Here is a 23,677-nt window from a genome sequence, read left to right as displayed (position 1 = left end):
TTGGAATCTATATACAGCGAAGCTTTGTGTGAGTGCATAAAGAGTCGAAACATGCACGCACGCACACAAGTGCGGGCGCACCTAAGTTACACCGAGCCTTTTGTTTAGCGGAGTTGCTGACTACTAGCGAGGACGACGGACGCCTTGAACGCGTCATGGTTTCAGAGGCAGCATGCGTACACGTACGTATAGCACAATTCGAATCCATTCTATCCGCAAGAAGCGTTTACTTCCTCATTACCGAGCAGCCGCGGATGCCTGAAGGCGACCTTTCTGGTTCTTTTTTTTTATTTACTCCGCACGGCCGGCGCCGCTGATGCCACGGATGCGTGGAGGCGCGCGACATCTGATGGTACTGCGAGGAACCCAGTGGCGCGCGCGGCGCGCATGCTCCGCTGTGATTGGTTGGCCTATTCGGCAAGGGAACAGCCAGGCCACAGCGCCTACGGTTAAGCTTCGCTTTAAAAAAAAAATCCCGGCGTTACGACGAGAGACGCGCTGTAGATTTCATTGGCTAACATGTCCCTCAGCCACCATGATTGACCTCGCAGAGAAGGTGGTACTTTTAATCAACGTTCTCTACATTAAGACGTGCCAAGGGGTTGCCAAGTGCTAGTACACAAAGCTCGCTCTGGCTTCGCCCTTACGCCGGATGTTATTGCACGTTGGCCGGCGCACAAACAAAAGAATAGCAGCCGAGAAAATGACAATGATAATCCGATCCCCGATGTTGTACGTGGCAGCTCCTCGAGGAAGACAGCAGCGAGGCCAAGCATATACGGCGTTTACCATGGGATTGCCTTGCATTTCATAGCAGCCGCCAAAAGTACGCGGGAACAACTCCGACGTTGGACGAATTGACAACTCCACAATTAGAGACCCGTGAACGTCTCCGATAGCGCTCTACCACGAAATAAACCGGAATAACGCGCATTATTTGATACCCTATGGCCGGTTCGCCTCCGCTTTCCCCTACCGAAATTTTTATTACAGTTCTATAACCCCCACCTTTATTCATTATTATTATTATTATTATTATTATTATTATTATTATTATTATTATTATTATTATTATTATTATTATTATTATTATTATAATCATCATCATTTGACAGGATAGTATTTCTTTATAACGTTAAAGACGTTCTCCTGCCAAGAGCTCAGGGAACTAAAGGACCTTGGAGTGTACTTTGATAGCTCTCTGAGTTTCTCTGCCCACGCTCAACAGACGAGGCAGCGTGCACTTCGAACGCTCGGGACAGTATGTCGCGTGACGAGAGCCCGTGTCAATTGTAACTTTATGAAAGAGCGTATGCATTCCAGTTCTTGAGAACACCTCCATCGTTTGGGGCGGAATTTGCAGGTCAAATTGTAAACTTCTGCAGCAAACGTTCACAACCATAATGTACAGAAAATGTTCCCCTCCTTATTTCAACATCGTTTTTGTCATAGAACTGCCATCTCCACAGAACTAACTCAGACACTCAGGTTATCTACCCTCGCCTGTAGACGCAACAAATCGGATGGTATTTTCTCCACAAATTGATACATGAAAAAAATATGCTGCTCAGACCTGCTTTCTAATATGCGCTTTTACATTCCACATAAAAGCACAAGGAAACCGCGCACCTTTCAGCCTTCCGATCTTTTGTAACGCTCTATCTAGAATGCAGGCCACACATAACACACATTCAGAGTGCCCGGATATCTTCATGCCCAATTTTACCATTTTTACTGAAAGGAGTTGACGAGGAGTTCCCATAATTGAACAAAAAACTCGTTATCTGTTGTGTGTTCCGTCATTCTGTAATCCTCTTCTGTTCCTTCACTTATGCTCAGTATTCTCTTCGTCACACTTTTTATGCCCTGTTAAAATCTGTATCGTGAAATTAAGTTTTTATTGCGATAGCAATTATATGGACACTCAAAAGCAGATTTCTGCCGTCGGCGTCGCCGTCGCCGTAGCCGTCGCCGTCGCCGTCGCCGTCACCGTCGCCGTCGCCGTGAGGTTCCGTATGACGTCATTTGGAGAAGAAATCGTCGCCGCGCGCCGAACGCTGTATGTGCGAGTGAAAGGGCGCGAGGGGCGCGTCTTTCACGGGGAGTGAACGCACGGTGGAGAACAAACGCGCGTTCCGCGCCGTGCTCGCTTAAGGGCTGCAGAAGTAGGCGTCTCTTTTCTCCTTTACAATCACCATATATGTAGAGCAAACGCACCTTCTTCCGACGCGCGAGAAGCCGTGGGGGAGGGGGAGGGAAGGGAGGCGACGTTTAGCTGCGGCACCAAGTGCCTATTTATATCACAGGCTCCGGCAACAGTCACCAACGCCGCACGCATTTTGAGCGAACGCGGGCAAAACGCCGATGGCGTCGACAACAGTTCTGCGTGTTGCCGATGCTGCTGCATGTCCAAGTTTATACAGCTCCTAAAGCTAATATCATTACTCCGTATAGCTCTCTACAAGTTTGCTATCGCAATTGATGCTTCGCCTTTCAGGTGAAACTGCGACCACTTTTTTTATGTGTGCGTGGTTGTGTATGAGTGTATGTGTGTGTGATTGCATTGTTTTTCTTGTACATAGCTTAAGTGCATGCGAATTACTTTAGGGGCCCGGGCTGTCGGCGTCCAATATGATGACATGTCATCGTGGTCACGCGCAAGGACACGATCTGTCGAAAACTCGCGTCTCGTTCACTTGGCATGTACCAAAATTGGCATGGAAGAGCTCGAATGTATGACTGATAGGTCATGATATCAATAACATCACATGCTCGTCAGTTACATCCCGATTAACGATAATAAAATCACGTGTGACCGTTACCCGCATTGGATATGCGGGTATGAGCCAGGGATATGCGGAAATTAGCAGAAATTCGCGAAAATTGCTTCCGAAAGGGCAGTCTAGCACCAGCGCAGCGCAAGAGAGGGTGCCACCACCCCACAAGCGCTCGATTCCTTCTCACTTGCGCAAGAATAGCACACGAATAACATAAGGGAAACACTGCCGCATCCCTGCTTCGCACTTCCCCAGGTTTCACGTTAGTGGAGCTGCATTAGCGCTGGATTTCAACTACACAAGCGTATAATTTGAAAGAAACATGCCACAGTGCCACAGTACGATGAGAAACGCGCTGCGAATTTCGGATACGAACACGTCCCGTATCTTCTTTCATCATTGTTCGCTAGAAGATGCGCTTGCTCGCTTTTTATAAGTAAATTGGGGCTCTACGACGCGCCTAGCGCGCTAAGAGTCTCAAGCGCTGGCTTCTACAAGTTTATGCCACCTTATTTAGGCATGCGTTCGTGGTCTAAAGATGAAGCCGCTTCCTTTGGCGTCAGCAAACAACCCGTTTAACGTGTTCGGCGTCAGAGGCCCGATACGTACAAAAAATTGCCTGGGTGGAACTCGGCAAGAAAGCTTGGCAAAAAAAAGAAAAGCGTCCTTGCTTTAATGGTTCGAGCATCGAAATTCTTTGCAGGGGGTTCATGGTTCGAAACCGACTATCGGACATCTTTATTTATTTACTTTATTATTCCTATTTGTTCCTTTTGTTTACCGTTATTACTTGTGTTCGTGCATGTGATTGTGCAATTCCTTTGCACCATGACGGTCAGATTGGTGTATGGTTATCTATTATCTTATGGTCATTTTGTTCACACGCATTACTGTGCTTCTGTGTTTCAGCATGCACAATGTAAAATCTTTTCATAGACGCTATATAAATTTTAATAACCTTTTTTCTCGTATGCTATACTCGAGTTCGCTGCTTATAAATAATCTATTATTGTACCGTGTATGGTTTTGCTGCCTGCCAGACTCTGCCGCTCAAGCCTTCAAAGGCTTTGGCAGGCCTGTATGAATGTACTTATTTTATTATTGGCAATAAAAGTATTATTTTTATTATTTCAAGTGACAACACTGCCCCCAAGTTGGCCGCTTTAAACATACAAACAGCAAAGTGGGGAGAGGAGCCGAGGAAAGCTATAGCTTTTAAACGCAAAGTCAGTTCGGCTCGTCCAGTTAAAACATGTTTGTCAAACTCACACAAAAACTGATTGTCACGTTGATAACTCGTTAGGTTGTTCCGGAACGCCCCAACTGCAAGTTGTATACATTGAGAGAAACAACGCGAAAAGACGGTGCACAATGTGGGGTGAAAGACCACTTACGTTTTGTGTGTCGTCTTTTCACGCTGGTTCTTTCAAGATGTAAGTACTATACCAACTTATGCATGTTGTATAGGTTGGCTCAGTCTGACCCGCACGGCAGAGTGGATGTACAATTGTGGCTTGGGTCAGCGCGGGTCAGCCATTGTGGCTTGGGTCAGCGGCTCGAAACCACTGACGAATAACCACATAAGTTTTGTTCGCGCGCACTGTTTTCTCGCTTCGACGCAAGCTGGAACTGGGAATACGCGTACGTCACGCCAGCAACGCGTTAACGTAAGCGCCGTTTCGTGGGCTCCGTCTCTGCCTATCTTCTGACTAAAATAGTTCGGCCGCGGTTTCACGTACACGAAGTCACTAACTTTGTTTTACTACTCCGGCACTCCGACTCGATTGTACTGCGCACAGATGGTTACCCGCACAAGTGTTTTGGAAGTACTCTCATGCACCCAGCAGTACGCAAAAGCTGCATACGAAATGTGTTAGCGTTCGTATCTCCAATTTTTATTGCGATAGCAATTATATGGACACTTTAACCGGATTTCTGCCGCCGCCGTCGCCGTAGCCGTGAGATTCCCTATAAATAAAATCTTCGCCGCGCGCCGTATGCCCGAGCGGAAGCGTGCGGGGACGCGCGCTATCACGGAGAGCGAACGCACTCAATCTCCCACGCGCAAGCAAGGAAGCGGGAAGCCAGCGCCGGAGGGAGCGGGGGGGGGGGGGGGGGGCACTTCTACTCTGCCAACAACCGCGCTCGTCGCTCGCCCGCACCGTCTCTTATCTCCACACGGCTCTGACCTTTATGCGCCGTGCATTCGCCGCTCAGTTTCCGTTGAAGCCATAGACCACACGTACTTTCGCCCGCTGCGGCGTATGCGCTTGCTACCAGCGTTTTGACAGTCGTTGTCTGCTGTCATTCAGTGTGATCTGTTCATGTTTGTTTGTGCGCGCTCACACCACGCTTGTTCATTCAGTTAGTAATAGTCGAGCCACATTTTCCAACGCACGCTACACATGCAATTCTGCCTGGATAGGCAGTGCAGCGCTACAGGTGTAGCGCTGCACCCTTCGCACGCGCTGCCCACGGGAAGCGCTTCTCATCAACACCACCGTTTCACACGCGCCTTCTCGTGGTCATCGAGTCTCTCTTCATGTCGGTCTACTTACGCCACAGCACACCTGCTTACATAATGAGCTCATGTTTACTACAATTCATACTGCTACCAAAGCCGCTCACCTTACTTCGTATGACATTGCTGTGTTGCTATCGCATTCATTGCTTCGCCCTTAGGGTGAAACTGTGAATTTTTTTTTGTGATTCCCCGTAAGCTCGACACCTTTCTATACACGTTCAATTACACTCGCGACAGTCGTTCGCAAAAGCTATGTCATTCAACTGCCATCGTATTCGGGACTCAAACAGATGCGGACTGCTTGCGCGAACGCCCAGAAAAGTGAAGGTTGGTGTTGGTGGCGGCGATCTCGGAATTCATGTATCCGCCATACAGTTTCCTACAAAATTATGAGAGGAAATTTACTAGAGAGATCGTTAATTTACCATGGTAATGATGAGTAGTACATAGATTTGTCCAATCTTCGGGCTTTTGGCTTTCAGACGTTCCTGCGACGGTATTTATTGTGTTCCATCTTTCTAAATTTCCAAGCAATCGTATTTCTTTAAATGCATGACATCAATAAGCCTCTGCGCACATGGATAAACATTGCGATTAATTGCTTTTATAGCGCAATATTTTGTATAACACGGTCAATTTGCAAAGTCACAAAGTCGTTTGAAGCCAGGAGGCCAGAATTTAGGCAAATCTATGTACTCCGCACCTGTCTCATGCTGTCTGAAGTGGGCCTCTGCGATGCAGTCCCGGACGTGACTTTACAATTGCTAGTAGGTACAGCGGGGGCGTGGCACTGCAGGTCACGTGACTTCCGCTTAACACATGTTGTCATGGGAATCGTGGAGCTCCTAGGTGCCTAGGGACATAATCGCTTAGGGACTTTTGAGGCACTGGTCTACGCGGCCGCTCCTCGGCTGCTAGTTACTGAGCGTGGCTCTCTTATCTCCGGCCGACCTTCCCGAGCGCAGCTCCTACGTGCGTTGACCCGCTTGTCCTCTCGTAGGCGCGAGGACAAGCGGGTGCGAGAGAGAAACGATGGTATTGCTAAATAAACGCACCACTGTTTTGATGATCCAAATGTAATATCACTATCAGAGAGGGAGCAGTCTACCTGAATGGAGCAGTATTTTTTTATTTGGGGTGTTGCTGCGCTGCGCTCCGCAACACTCCAACGACCACCGCTTCGCGTCGGCGCCCGGCACCGCGGCTTCCGCCGTGGCACCGGGGTACAAACGCGAGCAGTATCCGCTTGTGCAAAGCGGACGCACTTTTCTCTCTTGCACCCGCTTGTCCTCGCGCCTGCGGACAAACGACTGGCGGTCCCTCCAAAGACCGTCTCGTGCCAGACCAGTGCCTCAAAAGTCCCTAAGCCATTATGTTCCTAGGCGCCTAGGAGCTCCACGATTGCCATGACAACACGTATTAAGCGGAAGTGACGTGACCCTCAGTGCCACGCCCCCGCTGTACCTATTAGCAATTGTAAAGTCGCGTCCGGGACCAACCGCAAACCGCCCGCCGCTTCCGGTCTGACTAGCTCTGACAGAAGGGTACGTGACAAACACGTGGCCCAGCTGCGGGGACTACTTGCGGCTGCTGTTGGCACCAACTCCACAGTTACCTCCTGTAATTTTGTACGTGTTTATATCAGATTGAAATAAGTAACGGGAAAAAAAATCAAGTTAAACAAGAATTGTTAACTACGGCCGGAAAAAAAGAAAATACAGTGACGAAGATTAAGTTCGCATTTCCGATGGCACCTGCTCAAAGGGATGGAGGCACAGAGATGATGGACAAAAGCTGGGTGGAATCAGCAGATGATTAACTCGTTATAGCAGAGCACAATATACATAAAAACAGCGTTTTATTTCGACTATTCTTTCATAAAATTAACGGAATGGCCGTAACAGAGCAGCCTGCAACTTTCGTCACCGGAGCTTAAAAAAAGAAAGAAAAAGAAAAACAAAAGAATACCTGTCGGTCGTTTGTCGTCGCCGTCAAAACAGGTGGCATTCAAACCCATGTCTTGCGATCTCTGAGCAGCAAAAGCTGATCTCAAAGGCCATGCTTTTGCTGACTTCATGCGCCAGAAGTGATTTGGAACCGGAAGCACGTCATAGACACAATGCCTTGGACATCACTTTCGTCGACGTCGTCATCGTCTTGCTGCTGTCATCCCACACATATTCACGTCACACACATCTTGCCTTATACAAACAGGTTCATCCATCCGGTAATGTAAAAGTACTGAAAGTTGGGCGAGTTGGTAGCTATTCATCTTGAAACTGCAGCGCGCACACGAGAAACGCGGACAAAAAGGCGAAAGTGACAGACAGGCGCTGACTCGCAACTCAGTTTATTTTTGGAGATTTATTTTGGCGCTCAAAAAGGCAAATTCTTTGTCAGTTAGAGTTATAGATGGCTCACTTACGCACATATCCATATCAAAAAGCGTGCTGATATGTGCGTAAGTGAGCCATCTATAACCCTAACTGACAAAGAATTTGCCTTTTTGAGCGCCACTTGATGTTAAGATAAGTAAAAGTTCTGTGTATACATTTTTTTCAAAATGTCTTTATTGTTTTTATTTTTCCGCATGCTCTTGTACATGCTCACTTTAGTTAGACTGGGTTTTATATATATATATATATATATATATATATATATATATATATATATATATATATATATGTGTGTGTGTGTGTGTGTGTGTGTGTAATTTCCCTCCAAAAATAAACTGAGTTGCGAGTCAGCGCCTGTCTGTCACTTTCGCCTTTTTGTCCTCGTTTCTCGTGTGCGCGCTGCAGTTTCAAGATGAACATCCGGTAATGCTTTGCAGAACCCCAAAAATATGCTGGATAGCCCGATAGCTGCTAAATGCTTCGCAAAACTTCGATTCCCACACTCCGTGGGATCTGTGTAATTTTAAATGCCAAGGATTTTTTTTTTTTTTGCCTTGTCGGAGCCAAGGTTGGAGCAAGGTCATGCACAAAGACGTGCCAAATTAGTCTCTCCCCCCCCCCCCCCCCCCCCCCAAAAAAAAAAAAAAAATGTGGGCCGATCCAGGTGATAGTTTAGTTCAGTTCGAAAAGCCGTCGAACATGACGCAAACAAACACCGGATATAATGTAAATTAAGGCGGCCCGCGGCGGCAGGGGGTGCACGTGAGCGCAGACTCGAGCTCCAACACCAATATGCCGTCGTCGTCGTGCAGTCATCGGTATTCCGCTGTCGTCATTTCACTGCCTTCGTGACATTGTCATCATTATTTCGTTTTTATTTCGTCGTCATCTTTCCGCCGTTTTTTACTCTGTTGCTGGCATTGCGTTGTCGCATCATCGTCACCGCGCTTCAAGCCGTTGTCGTCATACGTCGTCATCATTCCGTAGTCGTCATGCCATTCAGCCAAGCTACTTCTGCAGCTTTTAGCTCAAAATCATCATTCGTTACTTTTTACAAAAAAAGATTTTATTTGATTGTCGACATAGCATCGTCAATCACAAAGTCGCCGTCGTGCTCGTTCCATCATCGCGATTGAGTCATAGCGTCACACCTTTGTCGCTACGATGTCGTCGTGATTCGTCATACAATCGTCATACCGTTTCGTCGACGTCACGCCATTGCGATAACCTTAAAGTCGTCATCCCATCGGCATCACTTCAGCATCGGCATTAAGTTGTCGTCACGCAGTCATCGTCCCAACAGCGTCATCATGGCATCGCCGTCACGCCGCCGACGTCCCATCGTCTGCACACACTTGAGGCATCTATAGCTTTCATAAATGCTTCGCGTGACATAGATAACCATCAAGGATGATTCCTGCCATTATTTCTTTTTTTGTTTAAGTCAATGTTGCTCATTTCGTAGTTATATTGGCTGTCACAAGGCTCTGTACGAAAAAAAAAAAAAAGCCGACTTATTCGGAAGTGATTTACTTTGGTGTGGTGTTGGAAAAGAAATTCTGAGCACGAAAAAGATGCCCTGACGGAGTCAGTACTACTTCAAGCGACAACCACGCAGTCCTGCTGACGTCTTTCTTTGCGCCAGACAGCAGCCGCTGTAGTGGCCCCGCTATTTTAGACAACATGGAATCATGTGCATTGAGCGTGGGCCGTGTGCTTCTCTCAGTAAAATCTTTGTTCATCGCATCCGCTTTGTTGCTTCGCTCTCGTAATAAGGAGAAAAAAAAGAACCCATAAACACAACAAAAAATTAGAGTTACCTGATACTCCACTTGCGCATGCGACGTTTAAACTATGTTTCAAAGCACGACGGGTTTAGTTGTCTTTATTAAGGGGATGTCCTCAATGTCTTCGAGAGGGTCGGGTAAAAATATTGCCGTTCTCATCTGTTCACTAAAAACAATGAGGTATGACAAGGCTAACCGAGTGGGCGGACCGAGTGAATAGATCAGATGCAAGCGGTTTCAACTTTTTTTAAAAATTTTTTTAGCCAGGCTTAACCACCTTACAATGCAATGGGGATTTTTTGATCTTACGTGCCATTTTAGATATGTACGTAGCTAACTGGGTTTATAAGTTAGCGTCGTGTCGCCTGAAAATATACAAATACGGACCATGAGTAATGTGTACGATATCAAGTGTCCAAGTATAAAAAGAAGACAACAGGCATCGGATTCACTCTTTACTTTGGTAGATATGGATGTGCAAAAGGATAGTTGACCGGATGCCGCTCCGTCAGTATGGTGCACCCTTTCATTCCGCACAAAAAGGACATGCGATTCTTTTTATGACTTCTTTTGTGGGCCACTTTTAATAGCAGCCTCAATGTGGGATGTAACGTGGTGAAATACCGGCGTTTCGTTGGCATGAACTCAACGTTAGACAGTTTTAGTTACACGTACGTGGAGACTTCACGCACACAAACGTGAAAAGTCTACGTACCTTACGCGCACGCCATCTGAAACGCTTTTAGCTACACGTACGCGACGCACCACGTAGCTCCATCTATCGGGAAATATGAACACTACGGTAGCCAATTCAATTCAAGATGAGTATTTCAGCCAAGCCAGTGATTTGCATTGATGCGTGCCGGTCATCGTCTCCGCAATGCCTGGAAGCGTGTTGTGCAAGCGTGAACTGCTGTCATCGTTGTCATGGAATGAAATAGATGACCAGTCATCCTGTCGCTGTGTTTCCTTCCTCGGCACGCTATCGCTTGTTCGTGATCTCGCGAAACCCCCGCGCGAAGCTGTCTGCGCAAGAAACGCACGCAAAAAATCGAATCTCATCTACGTCCGTGAGACCAGCGCGCGGCCGCTATACGTTCTGCGCATGCGCACTGCTTACACGTAGAAGCTCTACGTACGCAAAGTCTCTACGTACGTGTAACTAAAACTGTCTATTAACAGCAAGGTCGACTGTCGTTGCACGTTGGCATGTTTTCAGTTCAATGAAGAAATACTGTTTCAGTTATACGAAATTATCGCGTGAAGTCCATAATATATAGCACGCCCCATGAAGGCAAGCGTCCAAACACACATGCACTTCATTTACTCAATTCTCTCCTAAAGCGAGCATTTTCTTGAATGACCTCTGCGAGCTGTAAAGTTTATGCTGGTAAATAATGAGAATGATACGCTATCGTCAAGCTGGTCTACACGCAAACAGATACAACTGACTGGCGATCACCAAGAACCCGCGTCCGTTCATTTTTACTTGGGGAGAGCCGTCATTCCTTCAGAAAACGAGCTAACTTCTCTATTTTTTTTCATCTTTTTTCGCCTAGCTCGTTTTGTTTTTTGAAAACCCCTTTCGCTCTCTCGGCGTTTCGAACTGCTGCATAGTGCGTCCATCCGTCTATTCCGCTACGCCGACGATGATGGCCATCGTGCTTATCAGGCCATCATCAGCTTTAGCCACACCACATGGTGAAGAAAATTACTACACCCACCACCAATACCGCAACAGCGATTTGAACTCATGCTTACAATGACTGAAAGTTTAGAAAGTTGGAAGTGGATTGGTACTTGGTACCTCCCAACCGCACAATGCTGCAAGCGCATTAGTTTACGGTACGGCAATGAATAGAAGGACAGTCGGCGTTTTCGTTGTCATTTTCGTTCTACTTGCGTCCGTGTTTCACGATTGCCTTTCCGTGCCATAAATTCACGCCCTTGCGGCAATGTTCAATTGGGAGCTGGACGTATAAACCTGACGAGGGTAGAAGCTTGGGCGAGTAGGTAATTCATGGCAAAACAAACAGAGCGCGAAAGACACAGACGCACACGGCGCTGTGTCTGTCATTCTTTCTGTGTGTTCAGCGCTGCGCTCATTTTGCCATGGATGTGTAATAACCACTGCGCTGTGGCGCGTCTTTGCTGGCTGGGAAATTGTGTGGCTTTTCGCGTGCCACACGAACTCTGTAGATGGGTGGCGTATGTGTATGCACTTCGCAAGCCATGACACGCAATAGACTTGAGGCTAAACATTTCGACAGAATTACCTGCCTGGTTGAGAAAATTGATTAAGACTTAGAGATTGACTCCAACCAAATAAGGAAATTTACTAGCCCGACGTTTTGGAACCAATTCGGCTCCTTCTTCAGGGGGTATTCTTCGGAGGTGGCGGTGTGCCGCTTTTAAAAGGTCCGTCGTAACAAAGGAGAGGAAGGGGGAGAGAGCGTAAGGTGCGGAGACCCTTGGCAGGGCACCTGTTCTAGACAGACAAAATAGGTGGTGGGGGTGGGGTGGGGTCGGCGTCGCTGGTCGGCTGGGTTGACCGATGCTGGGCGCCCTTTTAGTCACGGGAATGCGTTGACGAGGGACAGGGGGGGGGGGGGGGGGGGGACGAGTTGTTTTGGTGTTTCTGACCTAGAGCGGGGGGGGTCCTTGTTTCCCTTCGTCGCGTCTGCAAGGCCATGAACGTACAAAGAAGGAAGAATGCCCTTCACGCGGTTTATATTACCCGCCATGTTCTGAATGTGCCAAGACTCCAGTAGTAGCCTTTTTCGCCAGTTTGTCTCTGTTTGAAGGATTTGGGTTTCTTGGAAAGAAATCTTGTGGTCGGCGTCTTCGGAATGTTCGGCGACGGCGCTGCGTATTCGGTTGAATGTTATGACGTCGTTTTCATGTTGTCTGATTCTTTCTTTTAGATTTTTTTGGTTTCCCCGATGTACGACGCCGGACAGTCGGCACAGCTGATTTTATAGACGACGCCTTGAGCTTTTTCTTTTGGTGGACGGTCTAATTGGTTTAGGAATGAGGATATTCAAAGTGTTCATCGGTTTATGCGCGACTTTGAGGCCTTCTTTTTCCAATATTCGGCTGAGAGCTTCGCTGCTACCTTTGACGTATGGGATGGACACTCGTTTCTGTGGTCAAGGGGGAGTCAACGGTTGGAGGTCTCGTAGTTTGTTTTTTCTTTTTTGTTGTCGGGTTGTTTTTCGAATGAATTCCGTTGTATAGCCGTTCCTTTTGAGTTCGTTGAGAACCGTTCTCCTTTCTTTCTTTTGATCTGATTCCAATGTGCAATGAGTTTCGACTCTTCTCAATAAAGAATTTACGACCGATGCCTTGTGGTTTGCCGGATGGTTGGATGCGAAGTGTAGGTAGCGGCCTGTGTGGGTTGGTTTTCGGTAGACTGAGAATTTTAGATTGCCGTTGGTTCGTGTAACTTGTACATCTAGGAATGGTAACGATCCGTTTTGTTCGCGCTCCGACGTGAACTGTATATCCGGGTCTATGGAATTTAAATGGCTCTGCAGGTTTTCGACTTGCGACTCCTTCACGATACAGAAGCAATCATCCATGTACCTGAGGAAAACTTTTGGCTTCGGGGAAAAAGTACTCAGAGCTCTGTCTTCGATATTTTCCATAGTTAGGTTAGCCATGGTGACGGAAATTGAGGCCCCCATGGGAGTTCCTTTCACCTGCTTGTAGTAGCTGCCTCGGAAGGTGAAGTAGGTATTTGATAGGCATAGCTCGAGAAGGCGGCAGATCTCGTCTACACTCAAGGGGGCTCTCTCGTCGAGTGTGTCGTCGCGTTCCAGGGCATCTCTTGTTGCGGATATAGCTAACTGAATGGGTACTCTGGTGAACAAAGAGGTCACATCAAAAGAGACCAGGCATTCATCATCTTCGAGGCGTACATTTGATATGAGCTTGATGAAGTTTTCGGGGTTGCGCACGTGAGATGCTGTCCTTCCGGTGAGTGGTGATATAATCTGGTGCAAGTATGCGGATAGTGATCGAAGTGGGGAGCATGAAAAGTCTACGATTGGCCGTAAGGGGATTCCGGGTTTATGGAGTTTTGGTAAGCCGTAAAAGGCTGGTGCGGACCCGTTCCTGCACATTAATTTTAGATAAAGATTTCGAGAATTTGGGTGGTTTCGGAAAATTTCGACCAGCGTCTTATTCAGTACTGATTGGGTCCTTGTGGTGGGGTCCTTTTTTAATTTTTTCGTAGTCTTGGGTGTTAAGTAGGGTGGACGTCTTTTCCTCGTAGTCCTGCATGTTAAACACGACGGTTGAGTAGCCCTTGTCCGCTGGTAGAATTACAATGTCCCTATCCTCCTTCAGTAATCGCAGCGCTCTTATTTCGTCAGACGACAAGTTTCTTTCTCTTCGGCGGTTGTTATTGCACCTTATTATGCCTATTGCTTTTATTCTGAGCGGTTCCCGCACTTTAGGGTCCAGCTGCTGGATGCCGCTCTCGACGGCGGCGACACCAAAACAACTCGTCCCCCCCCCCCCCCCCCCCCCACACACACACACACACACACCTATTTTGTCTGTCTAGAACAGGTGCCCTGCCAAGGGTCTCCACACCTTACGCTCTCTCCCCCTTCCTCTCCTTTGTTACGACGGACCTTTTAAAAGCGGCACACCGCCACCTCCGAAGAATACCCCCTGAAGAAGGAGTCGAATTAGTTCCGAAACGTTGGGCTAGTAAATTTCCTTATTTGGTTGGAGTCAATCTCTAAGTCTTAATGACACGCAATAGTATAGCGAACGATGACGAAGTTGTGTGCACCGCGATGAAGAAGTCATTCTTTTGAAGATGGCGGTGTTCGTTGTGAAAGTAGTCTCTTTGGTGAAATCACCCGGTTTGCACCTTTCGCATCAGTTTTCCGAAATGAGCTTCAACGTTTATCGAACGACTACATTTCGACAGCAAGCCCTTCTGAGGCAGCCTTGATTTCTTCCTTTTATGTTCTTGACCAGTGACAAGCTGTAGGTTCTTGTACTAAGTCTCTATAATGACTACAAAACTGGTTGAACTTCAATAGCAAGCCCAATTGTCCAGCACTTATCGTTTCTTCCATTTTCATTCAGGCAAGCAATAACGAGGTGCCGATTTTCACGCAAGTGAACGTAAGAAAGGTCTTCGGAATCGCGCCCTTTAAGGGCAACTTCGTGTCCGCCCGGAGCTTCTCCGAGAAACACGACGACCGCGATGATACACTCCGGCGGCAAGGGAGCCTCCCAGGTTATTCGTTGTCCATACCCGTCACGATCGACGTGCTCGACGGTTCATTTTCTTTCCCTAAAACACCCGCTGCGCCGCATTGTTGGGCCGAAGTACGGCTGTGCCGGTCCCCTCTCGGCTCACTGTCCCCAGATCGGTCGTTTGAAACGAACTGCCAGGACGTGCAGGCGAGGCTCATACGACGGTTACTGCCCGCGCAATTCGTTCTTGTTCGTCCTCTCTTTTAATGGCTGCCATTTTCACGTAATTCGCCCCCATTTGCTCGCGCTTTATCGCGTGTACCTCTCTGTTTTCTTTTCAGCAATGGGTGAGCTCTTATGAGCGTTTGTGTCCACTCGGTTTTTTTTTTTTTTTTTTTTTGTCTTTGGCTTGTGCGAAAGCGACACGTGTTATCTTACACCAGACAGAGGAAGAGAGAAAGAACGAGAGTGAGAGACAGAAAATAACGCAAATAATGCACACTTTTCTTGTCTGACTTCAACTTTGTGTTTTATTTCCATTTTATTTGGGTTTCTCGCACCATCACTATCGCAACTTGACTTATTTCGCAGCGGGGAGCGTCTCTGGACACTTTCGGGCTTTTCGGCCCGCACAAGTTAAGCTGGCACGCCCTAATGCTTTTATGTAATCTCGCCCTCTGGAAGCATGAGCTGCTTTTTAAAGCGTCGTTTCACGTACTTAGTGTACAGACGCTGTAACAAGCTACTCAGTTGTTCGGCCGACCATGTCTTTTAAGGACTACATAACGAGAGTAGAGAGTGAAAAAAAAAAAATATTGAGCACTCAAACACGCGCAGAGATAACCATCTAATCTCTGACCTTGACCGTTGCGATTGTGGCGAGGCCAATTGCATGTGTAAATGGTGGCACACACTAAGACATTTCCCAACCAACTACTTAAGCGGAAGTTGAAGAAAGCGCGTCGGCAATGTAGACAGGGGAAAGGAAACGATTGAGATTTAAGGTTCAGGAAATCAAGTGCGATTAAGGGACTGTCGAAATGTAGCGAAAGAAGTAGAAATGTGACAAAAAGCCGACCCATTTGTAGCGCTAAGACGGAGCAGTACGCGCCAAAGAAACGAAAGGCATGGCGCGTGCCGGACCGAAGAAAGAAAAGAAAGAATCGAAAGCAGTGGCATAAACGAAGTCAGAGTGAACGAGAATGAGCGGAAAAAGGAAACACGGTGAACTTGCAGAGCCAGTGGCAGAATCGGGACTGCCTTTGTCTTGGAGCAATGAAATTTCTTTCCCCAGTGCATCCAGACGCCGCACCGCAGTAACGGCGAGCATCTTTAGCGACTCCTTTCGGCAAAGTAAAGTAATTGGTTTCCAGCGAGAAGCTATGCAAGCGACTCAGCACACTCGCCCATTCTGTTGCATCCCCCAGGAAGCCAGCGAGGGAGGTGCAGAACACTCCTGGGAGTGTGAATCTGGATTCAAGCTTCGAGAACGAAGGAAATCAGAAAAAAAAGGACGCCGCTTCTTTGGAAACGGCAACAGGACAGAGTGGTCGCGCCACAAGCATAAAGAAGCCAAAGGGACTCCTTGCTGTTTCGTTTGAAAACGTGTTAACTTTTCTCAGCGACAATTCACTTCAAGACTTTTCATGCTCCGTTAGAAATCGATGGGAAACTGATTCCTCCTTGCCCGTCTGCCAATCAAAAATAAACTATCAATTGGTGAATGCAGGCATATAGGGATGCAAAAGATGGGGGGAGGGACGGAAGGTTGAGTAGAAGTAGACAAAATACAAAAACGAAAGTAAACGAAACACAGGCGCAAAATACGACCACAATTCATGCATATGTGCATTCGGCGTTCACGTGCAAGTTAATATGTCGCGCCCGCAGGTGCACGGTGTTCCACGACGCAAGGACGAAAGCCGGAGAGGAGGCGCTCTTTGCTCTGTGTGCATACACACGACGAGCGCGTACACTGTCCCGGCGCATCGGAGGCTCGGCTGCTGCCCGAATGGGTCGGGCTACTTTGCATAAGGGACAAAACGATATTGGTGCCGCAGCAGTGCGACCGCCGACACGTGCTGTCTCGAAGGGAGAAGAAATGTGATCAGAGGCTTGTCACGGCGATCCCCAGAACCTCGCCGTCTAGCCTTCCCTCTCTTACCTCCCTTCGTGGCCTTCGAAGAAGAGGGTGATACAAATCTTTGCCAACACGTACAGACGCGTGGTGAGAACGGCGCTGAGGAGGAAAAGAGTTGCGATGCAGAGATCCGGGCAGAAGCCGTCGTCTCCGGATGTACAGGAGGAGACGTGAGGAGTACAAAGATGAGGAGGTGGAAAGCTGAGCGCAGTAGCGGGAGCGGTGAGATGAGGCGGTCGCGAGAGGCCGCCCCGAGGTGTTGCAACTGGAGGATATGACCGCTCTCTCTTTTTCTTTTCCTTCTCGCCTTCTGTGACGCCCTGCGCCCTGTTTGCGCCTCCGGTGGCCGCTACTTGACGGGAAGGCGGCGGGGGGGATTAGCCCGAGGCGCGAAATTGCCGGAGAGCCCAATTTGCAGCGCGTCGCACGCGAGCACCTCTTCAAGAAAAGATGGAAGGCGCAGGAAAGAATTGAGCAAGAACGGCGAAGAATGCCGCGGTGCTTCGTGGCGAGCGCCATGCGGACACAAAGGGAGGTGAGAGATTTCTGACGCGTGGACTACCATTTTCTCGTACGACAGAGAATGCGGGTTATTCTTCGTTCTCCTTCTTCATCCGCTTAGATATTGATTAGCTTTGTTTTATTTTCGGTGGTCTTTTCAATTTCTTTGCGAGGCCCTCTCTGCCATGTAAGCCCATGCTTCTATCGCTCTCGCATGTTGCGCCTTCGTTGTTCTCACATTGCCGTCGAGATGACCTTTTATCGGAAAGATGAACCATGTTTTCGTCGAACCCGATGGAAGCTCTAGCGCAGTTTTCGTCTGGCTGAGATCTCTCCTCGAATGGCAAACCTCATAACGCGTTCCAGAATGAAGCGAATGGAAGAAGAGATTGTCCCGGAACACTATATTGCTACACGGCGCACTGATCACGCGAATGCGAGTCATGACACAGCCCCGGTAGTACTGGAACGACGTTCATATTAGGCGTGAGCGGCGTTCATAAGCGGAAACAGTAGAGTAAGGAACCCCATGGCGGAAACCAAAAGGACTGTACTTTCAACATATCATCGGCGTGCCGTTGGTGCGGCCATTGCACCCCGTGAGACAGTCATGTTCTTGTCATAGCTGAAATACATACAGTGAAATTCTTGTGCGGGGACACGCGTCCGTGGTCATCCAGATTGGATGCTGGTGGGCCAGGGTTCAAAACCGACCATTGGACATTGCTTCACATTTATTTATTTAATTTATTTCTAGTGAGTCCAGTGTCTCAGTAGAGCCAGAAACTGACAAACCGCAAAGTGGGGAAGAGCCAAAGAAAGCTATCTATTTATTTATTAATCCTATTGTGAATCACTGAGAGTGCAGCTCACCCGACTAAGATAATGACCTTGCGAAAAGGAAAATTATACACCCGAATATAGCACGCAGCTTTGTAGACAACCCGGCTTTCTCAGAAGGAAAGCTTTGAAGTTGAAGAAAAATTTGTCCTTGTCCGGGGATCGAACGTGGAACCAACGCCTTCTTGCTAAACCATCTGAACTAATTAGGAGGCTAGCAGATCGCAGAACGAGAGCTAATCGATCTCGCCAACACTGCATATGAAAAATGAGTGCTGCGGAAATCAGGAAGGTTTACGATCTGCTAGCCTCCTGGTCGTTAGCTCAGATTGTAGAGCGACCATAAAGGAAAGGCGTTAGTCCTGACTTTTTCGTCAATTTTTCTTTAGCAAGCTTTATTTCTGAGGAACCCTTACGGGTTTCATTTTCGTGCTTTCGTGCAACCGAATTGAGGGGCGCATTCGTCACCGAACGTCAACTAATATAGATCGTTGAGACGCACGCGCTGTCGTCCTCCTCTTCTCCTGCCGCCATCTCTCCCCCTGTGGCGGTTTCGGCAGAGGAGAATGGCCGTCGGCTTCCACTACGGCGCACGGCTCCGCGGGAGACAGGACACATATGATGGATCGGCTGATGTCTATAGCCACCTGTATTACTGCTACATATGTGTAGTTATAGTAATACATATGTGCGGACGACGAAGTGTTTCTCCTGTGGATTGCTGCTCTTTCTGTCTACTGATTTTGTGATTTTTTGTGTATTTCGGGGATCATCGCTCTCCTGAGGGTGGCGATGGATCCTGACCCCGTTGTACGTAGTCCCGACCTGGCATTGCCTTCGACGTCGGCCTCAAGGAAGCGGAACAGCCGAGATGATGACACCGCCAGTGACAGCACTGAATTGTATACGGCAGTAGCGATGACAGCGACGATGGCTTCGTCCCTGTGGCGAAGCGCAAGGCGAAGGGGAGGATCCTCGGCGGGTCTTCGCCAGGAAGTACTTCAACGTTGAAGAGCTTCCTGTGGTCCGCCACGCCAGACTATACTATTTGTCCCCGTTGATCCTTCGGACAACCTGAGGAGCATAAATCGGCAACTCATCTCGGCATGACTTGAATCCCTCGTGCCGAATGAGGTAAAGTACATCCGACTTAACCCACGTAAGAAAGTTCTTGCCATAGACATCGAGCACCCGGCAGCTTTACATACGTTGCCAACTGTTACAGAACTTGGCGACATCAGAGTCCGCGCTCACATCCCGCCGGACCAAGGCACGATAACGGGCGTCATATATGATGTCGACGTCTCCATACCGAATGCTGACCTTCCTATCCTGGTCAAGCCAGCTACTGACGCTGCTGACATATTGCAAGTTTGCCGAATAGGGAACTCCCGTTGCCTCAAGGTGATCTTCAAAGGCGACTGTCTTCCTTCACATGTGAAGGTTGGTCTGTTTGGTCATGTCGTTCGAGCCTATATTCCCAGACCTCTTCAATGCCACAAGTGTCTGAGAATGGGCCACGTGAGTGGCGTATGTAACAGCAAGCCAACTTGCCCACGCTGCGCCGAACCCCACACAGCAGTCTTGCAAGGCGACTACCTTGAAATGCAGAAACTGCAAGGGAGATCATGATGCCTCTTCAAAACACTGCCCACTAATTAAGAAGGAGAAGAGAATTTTGAGACAAATGATGAAGGACGGCTCATCACGAAAGGAAGCGATAACGACTGTTAAAAGACGACGTTCTCGTCGATGGCGCACTTCCACGAAAGAAAAAAAGTGCCGTTTTACCTCCAGAGCGTTCCATTACGCCGCCGCCGCCGCCACCACCACCGCCACCACCGCCGCCACGGTCGAGCACCATACGCCTACATGGAGAGAATAATACCGAGGCTCAGAGAAGAGAATCTGACGCTGCTTGGCTTGCACTACCACAGGCACACTTCCCCGCGGATCGCGACAGCATCGACTATCGCCAAGCGCTACTTCCACAACAGATACACAAGCTGCGCAAGATGTTCAGGTCATTGCATTGCTGAGGTCGTTGGTGAGTGTTATCCGCACACTCCTGAATAACATGCAAACGCCATCCGATAAATGCGCACTGCAAGGGCTGGATTCCCTTGAATCAGTACTTGCGGGTCTACAGTAAGAAGATGGCTTGCCATCCACAACCACTGCGGCCATTCCGGGAACAAGTCAAGTGCACTTCCATACTTCAATGGAACGCCAGAGGTCTGCAGTCCCCATTATCATAATTTGGGAACCTTATTTTTCAAAGACGATTCGACTGTCGGGCTACGAATAATTTGTTTCTTCGTCATGCACTCAACGCAGTCAAGTTGCTGTGTATATCCGCAAGGAGCTCACGTATGTTCACCAAATAGTGCAGCCTCACGACGACAATCAATATGTGTGTCTCCATGTTAAAAAGAAGAAAGTTTCATTTACACTCATAGGCGCCTACATATGCCCATCACGTCGAGTAGATCGACAAAGACTAAAGGACATACTCACAAACACTCCAGGCCCTTGGATAATCAAGGGTGACTTTAACGCCCACCATCCACTCCGGGGAAGCTTCAGGACAAATCAACGAGGCACGAGTCTAGTGGATCTCGCTGCCGAGCATGGATTGAGAGTTTTGTACAATGGCAGCCCGCCTTATCTCCGAGGAGCGACTTACAGTAGCTGTTTGGACTTGACATTAGTGACACATAGTTTAAGTTCAAAGGTTCAACGGTTCGCAGACATTGAAATTCACGGAAGCGACCATATTCCTACGTACATCCGAATTGAAGAGCTATCAGAGGCCTGGACAACTCTATCTTTCCTGTGCTTTAAAGATAGATAGACTGGCACACATACCACATTTCGATCGAGGACAAGTGTAGACATGAGCATCCCGAGCCCCTTGAAGACATGATCATACAAACGCTACAGGCTTCTACGCGGATGTATACAAGATCCACAAGACGCACAGATTTCGACCAAGAATTGGAGAGACTTCGGGCGATCCGCCGGCGGGCCGAGAGACGATATAGGCGTACTAAGTCCATTTATGACTTGAGGTAGGCCACAAGCACCACGATGGCAATAAATACCCAACATTAACGAAAGGCCGCGTTTCTAGCGCGTTTCTAACGCGTTTGTGCTAGCGCGTTACGGCCCGTGTAAGAAGCTGGTGTAAGACGCTGTGGCCTCTCCACCTTACCTCCAACGCGTTTCGAACGCGCTGCCCAAGGCGGTGGCAAGTCAAGTTCAAGTCGAGGAGCGTTTATGAATACGGGGGGTATACTCTCTCAGCAGTCATGTGATGGCGTCGGCAAACGCGGTGCACGTTCCGGCATGTGTAAATGGCTGCGTAAGACGCTGTGGCCGCTCCCCCTTACTAGAGAGTACTGCACGTCTCTAACGCGTTTGTGCTAGCGTCCCCTTAAGCGGGAGATCCGATGATTCCCTCCGGAGCTTCGCCCACTCATCATCAGTCACCCCGTGGATATGCTGTGATTTTTTTTGTGCGAATGTTGCTGGTGACTTCGCTGTGCTGGCTGACTCCTCGCTACATGATGTTCCCGTCGCGAGAGACCAAAGCATGAAGGTGCCTTTCTCTATGGAAGAACTGCAAGCGGCCTTGGCTGCGTGCAGGCGGTCGACATCACCCGGTCCCGATGGGGTGACGTACGCTGTCTTAAGGCACTTAGGTCCAACAGCACAAGGCTGTCTTCTGTATATCTTTAATCAATCTTGGCATGACGGCATAGTCCCCGACTATTGGGAGTGTAGCCGACTGGTGCCTCTACTGAAGCCTGGGAAGTCTCCGCTGAACCTTACATCGTACCGGCCGAGTGCACTTGCGAGTTTCATCGGTAAGGTCATGGAGAGGATGTTGCTAACACGTATGAAATGGTACCTCGAATACTATGACATTTACCCTGAAGCTATGGCTGGTTTTCAACGTGGACGGTCTTCATTTGACAGCGTCATTGATCTTGTGACCTCAGTGCAACAACAAAAAGCTATGAAGCGCTTTTCTGTGGCACTCTTCTTAGATATAAAAGGTGCATACGACAACGTAACCTACGCGAAGCCATCCTCCAAGCTCTTGAGGCTGCAGAACTTGGAGGCCATGTCTTTAGGTGGTTTAGGAGTTATCTATCACGGAGATCTGTGTTTGTCCTAACTGAAGATGGGCCGACAAATAGATATATCTCCAGTCGTGGTGTCCCACAACGTGGAGTGTTTAGTCCTACTCTTTTCAATCTTGTTCTAGTGGGGCTCGACGAAACGCTACCACAAACGGCTAATGTCTCGCTCTACGCAGATGATATCTGCATCTGGGCGTCCAGGATGACAAGGCCACAAGTGCGCGCCAGAGTACAGAAAGCGGCAACCCTGACAGCGGCATACCTTCGCCGACAAGGCCTGACGATATCCACAGAAAAATGTGCCCAAGTGGCATTTACACGAATACTGAAGTATGTCTACCCGGTGTGTATCGAGGGCCAGTCAATTGAGTACTCACATGTCCTTAGGCGTTATTGTGGATCGCGACCTCACCTGGAGTCCCCATGTCTCCTACATGAAGAAAAAAAAAACTCATTTGTATTGAGAATATGTTTAAATTTGTAGCTGGAAAATCGTGGGGAACATCCGTGCGCTCCAAGTTACAGCTATACACGGCACTTTTTCTCGGATTCCTGCTATACAGTTTTCCTGTCTTGTCCAACACATGCAAGACTAATATCCTTTCACTACAGAGAGTACAAGCTCAGGCATTTCGGACATGTCTTGGCTTCCCGAGATGTTCATCGACAGCTGCAACAATAGTCATTGAGAAGTATTGATGAAGTCATTGCACAGGAGCTCCCGATCACCACTCATATCGTCGGTGAGAGGCTAAGAGCGCACATTCGACACATTTCGCGGCTGCCATCCCATCATTGAGCCAATTTGCCAGTGCGAAGACCACAGGCTACATTCTGTAGTATTGTGACAAGACACAATGCCTCAATACCATCTGGCTTCAAGCCTGCGAAACGCCCAACATCGGCATTGTGATGTCTGCGGCAAATTCACGTGTGTCTCTCAGTTCCTGGGATTACAAAAAAAGCAGACTTTTCACCACTAGCCCTGAAGCAATTGTCTATGCTTGTCCTCAACGAGTATTATTTTGACCGCATACACATTTACACGGACGGTTCCACCATTTCCAACAGCTCTACCAGAGCAGTAGTTGTTCCATCGGACGCCATCACTTTGCAATTTAAATACTCGCGCAATACCACGTCTACAACAGCAGAACTTGCGGCTCTTCAAGGTGCACTCAATTACGTGCTCCAGCAGCCGCCAAATCATTGGGCCATCTTCAGTGATTCTAAAGCAGCCCTACAAATTCTGCAGTTTGCCCTACGTCACGCGTTACACGAGCAGCTAGTGCACGAAATAAGGCACGTGCGCTCGAAGAAGGACACGACATTGTATTTCAATGG

This window comes from Dermacentor silvarum, chromosome 2 (assembly GCF_013339745.2).
Source record: "Dermacentor silvarum isolate Dsil-2018 chromosome 2, BIME_Dsil_1.4, whole genome shotgun sequence".
Lineage (NCBI taxonomy): Eukaryota > Metazoa > Arthropoda > Arachnida > Ixodida > Ixodidae > Dermacentor > Dermacentor silvarum.
The sequence above is the reverse complement of the archived record's forward strand: the minus strand, read 5'-3'. Positions refer to the sequence as shown.